Source organism: Equus caballus, chromosome 25 (assembly GCF_041296265.1).
Source record: "Equus caballus isolate H_3958 breed thoroughbred chromosome 25, TB-T2T, whole genome shotgun sequence".
Lineage (NCBI taxonomy): Eukaryota > Metazoa > Chordata > Mammalia > Perissodactyla > Equidae > Equus > Equus caballus.
In genome coordinates this window covers 28,283,991-28,289,990 of record NC_091708.1, presented here as the reverse complement: position 1 = coordinate 28,289,990, position 6,000 = coordinate 28,283,991, and positions in this window count along the sequence as shown.

Below are 6,000 nucleotides of genomic sequence, written 5' to 3'. Positions count from 1 at the left end.
ATAGAAGATGCTTGGTAAGAATTTTCCAGATTCAGTGAAGGAAGCATAAGTGAGTAGCCAGGAAGAAGAGGAAAGAGAAATTGGCTGAATAAGAAAAAAGGAACAAGTAAACAAAGGGCATATTATACAATAAATTAATTTCCCAAATGCCTCAATTTGAGACATTGGTTCTTTACTAACTTGAAATAGTGATACAAATATATGCTGTTTACCCATGGAAAAACTCTTTGATTTAGTGAAAAAAAATCTTAAACTTTACTTACTGGCAAATTTCATATTTTGAAATCTAAAAGCTCCTTTTCCAGGAAAGCTTTCTAGCCTGCTTGTGAATATTTTAACCATGGCAAGGTGGAAACCAGAAAGCTGAGGAAAAAAAAAATGCTGTGTCCATTAGACCAAAAAAAGAGAACACTTATGCCTGCAGTTTACTTTTACTTCTCTCAATGTTTCAAGGAAATTTCAAAACCACCCAAAAAGAAGTGAAATCCCAGATTAGGCCACATTTTCTGATTCTTCAATTATATTGTAAATTCCCAGTTCCAGTTCTAGTAATTTGTCAATGATCTGAGGATAACACATACCCACACATGCTCACACACACTCAGTCTTTCATGAGTCACCTTCAGCTCAGAGCACAGTAGCTAAAAGGATAACACTTTTTTTCTGTCTGACATTTCAGTTCTCTACTTGAGAAATATGACTGCAGTTGGATTAAGTTTAAATATGATGTCAGGTTTTCCACTGCTTCATGAGAAAAACATGTTTCTCCTGAGTTTAAATAGTCTAATTGTGCTTACTCTTGGGTTAATTCGGGGAATTCCTGCATTCTTTGGCAGAGAAGGGCAAACAGCAGTGTCTAGTGTAGATGATAAGAGGAGAGGAGCACTGACCAAGAGAGATGTGTCCAGAGCTGTACTTCTTCAAAAGAGAGTTAAGATACATTTGGGTCGGAGGAGCTGGATTGGAAATTTTAGAGACCATACAGGCAGAATTTTTATTGGAAAATCGAAAGGACAGTCATTTTCGTGGGAATTGTATCTTTCGCACCTAAAACACTGCATACAGTAATTGTTCAACAAACATTTGTTGGGAAAATAAATGGATAGGTGATATACTGCCTCACCAGGTAGAGGTTGGTGTATATGAATGACAGGAACCTCAAGAAAAGGAAATCTTGCACCATGATGGAAGCTGCCCTTTTATTTTTCCACCAAAAAGTGCTTTTGAGGAGTACAAAGATGAACTATATCTCTTTTGCAATAACAAGAAACAACCCTGGAATTGTTGATGAGGACTTAGTCCAAAGGTCGTTGCCCTTCTTGCCCTCCCCTCCTCCACTGTTCATAAATACCACTGTCCTCACACCAGCCACACTAAACAGCTCTGTGACCTCAGGCAAATTCCTTAAAATCACTGAACCTGAGTTCTGTTTTTGTATGTGGGAATACAGGGCTCTTTCTCTGTTTGCACTATATATTTCTCCTCATCCTCTCTCTGATTGTGAGACTTTTTTAAGGTAATGACATCAATGCTATGTTATGAGAGGTTATTAATATAGTGCTAGAGAGTTTTATTTCTCTTGTTGGTGAGCCAGTCTAAAGAAGTGAGGATCCAGGCTAAACCTGACTAGGCTGCCTGAAAACAGATGGTAATGATAAGATGTTTTGGGAGGCTGTGAAGAAAAGAATGGGGAAGAAGAAGAAAGAGGGAAGACAAAGAAAATGAGATTTCTGAGTATCCAACTCAGATGATCTATGGAGATGAGTAACTAACAATGGTGCATGCACTTGCTTGTGAGTGGTCATAAAGAGAACTGGCTTCTTTCTGGTACTGAGCAATCCAGACATTTCAAGGAAGCATAAAGTAAGTTGTGCAAAATGGAGGAAAGAGTACAAGCTCACTGTGGTAGAAATTAGTGACACTTACTGTATCTGGTTTTCTTCTCCTTCCTGGGAATATGGGAAGACTTCCCAGATTCCCTTGTGGTGAGGCTGAGGTCATGTGACTAATTTTGGCCAATAGGCTGTGACAAGTGTCTTCCAATGGGAGGCTTTAAGATGCAAAGCTGAGGTCTCTATACTTTCTCTTCCCCTGCTCCAGCAATCAAGGAAAACGTGTTGATGGTAGAGCCGCAAAGTAGGAGTGCCCTGCCTCCCTGCATTGCCACATAAAAAGCTGTCCTGAAGAGTTGCCTTTGCCCCATCAGACTTCATATGAGTAAGAAATAAACTTTTGTTGTGTAAAGCCATTGAGATTTAGGGGTCTATTTGTCACCGCATCACAGCCTAGCCTATCCTACCTGGTTCACTTAACTAGTACTTGTGAGGATTAAATGAGAATGTATTTGTCAAGAGTTCTGGAAGTGGTAAAGTATGCTTAATGCTAGTTCTTATTAAATTTGATAAAAGACTTTCTTGTGGCAAGTTTTTATTACCAAATATCTCTATAAATAAGTGCTAAAGAAAATGTTCCAGACAATACTAGCTGTAGTTTTTCAAACAGAAGTTGTGTCACATTTATGATCAAGACATGTATGATGGCATGATAAGAAGGAGCACACATTTTGGAGTCTAACAGACTTGCACTCCAGTGTCACCTCTGTCATTTACTGGCTTGAGATTTTGGGTAAGCTAATCAATTTCTCTAAGCTTTGTAATTTTTGTCTCTAAACTGTGGTGGTAGGAGGTGTGGGGAGACAGAAAAATGCCTTGATTGGATCACTGTGAGAAAGAAAATGAAAATTTATGTGCCCATAATAAGTGCCTTATACATAGATCAAATAATTTAAGTGCCTCATACATAGATCAAAAAACTAACAGTTTGTGATATTTAATTAACATTAAATATTTTCTGATTACTTATTTCTGATTTTCTGATTATCCTTTGGAAAACAAAGAGGAGAAAAAAGTGAGAAACAAAGGCACTAGATGTTTCTGGTTATGATCCACCTTAAGAGAAAGTTTGAGAAGGAGGTAGCTCTCTTTCTTTTGACGTTCCATTGGCCAAGTCCAATGTTGACATTACTTAGTTAAGAATACGGACTCTAAAGATTAAATTATATTTAGGCAATTAAAACCAGCCCAGCTGAGTGATGTGAGTAAAGATTGTCTTCTAGGGCCAAGATGTAGCTGTCATCAATCATAAACAGACATAAACCCAGGACGGAGTAGATATTTTCAGAAAATATTTATGTCGGTTACTATGCACTTGGGTTTTGTGGGATATGTCTATTTTTCCAACAGTTAATGACATGTGGTATTTCATGTGCTCAGGTTAGCTCTTGACTGTTTTCTCTTTCCTTTTTTTCTTTTCTTTCTTCTTTCCTTTCTCCATCTCCCCCTTTCTTTCCTCCTTCCTACCTTATAATGACCTACTGCCATATCTTTTGCCTACCTATCCCCACTTTTGGATACATGAAATGGCCAGTACTCTTAGATTCCCCCCTCATCTCCATTGCTGGCTTTGTATTAAAAAAAAAAAAAAAAACCTTTATAAAATTTCAGGAAGATCATTAATATCAGCTTCTTAGTTGTTTGATTTCACTGTCTTTGATTAGTATTCCATTTTAGCCCTGGATTCCTCAGTAACTTTTTAAGTTTGTCTTCAACTGATAGCATAGAAATAGTGAATAGAAACTTTGGGAAGATTTCAGAATTCTTTTTATATATGAGGAATCTGAGACTCATTTTATGTGATCCAGAGCTACTGCATTGACACAGGTTAGACTTAGAGTCCCGGGATTCCAGTGACCCTATTTCTCATCATAATTAGCCGTACCTACATCTCCTGTGGGGTAAAACATGCTTAAAAATGCACAAGCATAGAGCAATTTAAGAAGCACTTTTCTTGATCTGCTTCTCCAAATAAAGTCATCTCTGTCAGCTCAATGACCTCATAATTCTTCAACTTAATACCTTTTCCAGGCTAAAATGAAACTTCTTTGGGATTTTTCAGTCCTTTATATTGTAGCATGATTTAATTTGTGATGGTCTTATGAGACTATTCCTGGATGGAAAAAGAGCAGAAGAGCACTAATCAAGAAGGGAAGAGGAAGTCACAAATACCAAGTCTTTGAGAAGACATAGCAAGAGCAAATTTTCACCAGCTTTTGCCTAGAGCCAACCCAACACATTTAACAGCCATATTTATATTTGCTTTTGTTTAATTATCAATTTTTTCCTACTAAGTGAAATTCACTATCCTACGTACTGAGGTAAAACAGAGTTTGATAGGAAATGGTTACAAACTTCTGGGACCTTACAGCTAAGAAGGCATTCTGTCTCATGTAATTTAACTAATGCAGTGATAAAAACAGAATAAAATGCTTACAACAAGGGACATATACTCAACACTCTCAGGGAGTAGAGAGATTGATTTTAATAGGGAAATGATGGAAATGGGAAAGGATTCCTGGAGGATATGACCTTTAAACTGGACCTTTTAGAGTTAGCAACAAGGAAACAGAATTTTGAAGCTGAGAGAATGTCATACCTAAATATCCATTCAACATCTTACAAATATTTCTTGTGCTGTTTGCTGAGCCCCAAAGTTATAACAAAGAAGATATAGTCCCTGGCTCAGGAGTTTTCTGCCTCATATAAGCCACTGGAGAAAACATTAATTTAATATGAAATAGCTGGAAGTGAACAAATATACTTGGTTAGCTTATTTAGCTCAAGGCAAATGGTCCATCCAGTTCGTTCTCTATAGATGATACTTCTTGGATAGTATTTTCATTTTTCTTCAATAAAGGTAAAGGAGACAGCCTATAGGGAGCAGCCTTTCTTGTTCATATCTATTTTCCTTTCCTATACTCTTCCCACTTGAAGGTTGGACTACAGAGGTGACCATCCTTCTCTGTAATGAGTTTCCTCATCCTTCTTTTATCAAAAGCTCTCCACCATAAGTTTTGATGGTATAATCTTGTTAGAAAAAAAAATGTTCTTTGGAGCCCCAGCCCAGTCTCCTGTTGTTTAGGTACCATTCCTGAATAGCAGATCCAGGTTATGTGGTTTATGCCTGGATGCCTTGGAATACTTGCGTGTTAATGCTCTGTGACATCAGGAAAGTCATCATACTTCTCTGTGAACTTCAGTTTCCCCACCTGTAAATTGAAGATAACCTGATGCCTTCAGGGCAAAGGGAGTTGATTCTTTCTCGTGTGTGTGTGTTTGTGTGTGTGTGTGTGTGTGTGTTTGATTTGTGGAGGAAAAGCGGCTTCTCTGAAAATTAGAAAATCTCAACTCTACCCCTGGCTGTATCCCTATTTTGTATTGAGAAAATTATGGTATGCCTTGTACTGCCTGAGTCTTCTATTTAGGGGACAATACATGAAGATTAAATGTAAAACTGATCAACAATATAATCTTGTAAGCCAATTTGGTGAGGGGAGAAGAGTAGAAACAGGCCAATTGACTGCTTGACTGAATGATTGATTATTCGACTCAATTGACCAGACTAATCAGAACCATCCATCTAGTAGCCAAGTGTGTGAGCACATATCAAAACAATTTCGGAAAAGGACTTAGGAACATCTGCTTATTTGGGATAATGTAGACAAAATATGATTGACTAAATGCTTTGATATCTTTTAATCTTAGTTAAAGCTCTTAGAAAAAACAAAACTATAATGAAATCCATGGGCTTAAGTCTTGGAGAGTAGACAAAATTGTGTCTCTACATATTTATTTAAAAATTGTGATGTCCCTTCTATGATCCAAATACAAACTCAGTCATTCGTGTTTCTTTTTTCTTTATATGAAAGAAAAGGGACCATAACAATAATAAAGATAATGAAGAAAAAGCAACGAGAAAGAAGCAGCCCTCTTTTCTTTTCTTTCTGCTCCACTTAGTATGTCTTATCTCATTCTTGGTACTTTGTTTTCTCTCTCCTTGCTCCTTCTCCAGACTAACTTTTGGATTTTCTTTTCCTGGAAGAGAATTCATCTCTCTTTCTCTTTGGTCACTTTCTGAATCCCCACAAACACACTCTGATAGCTC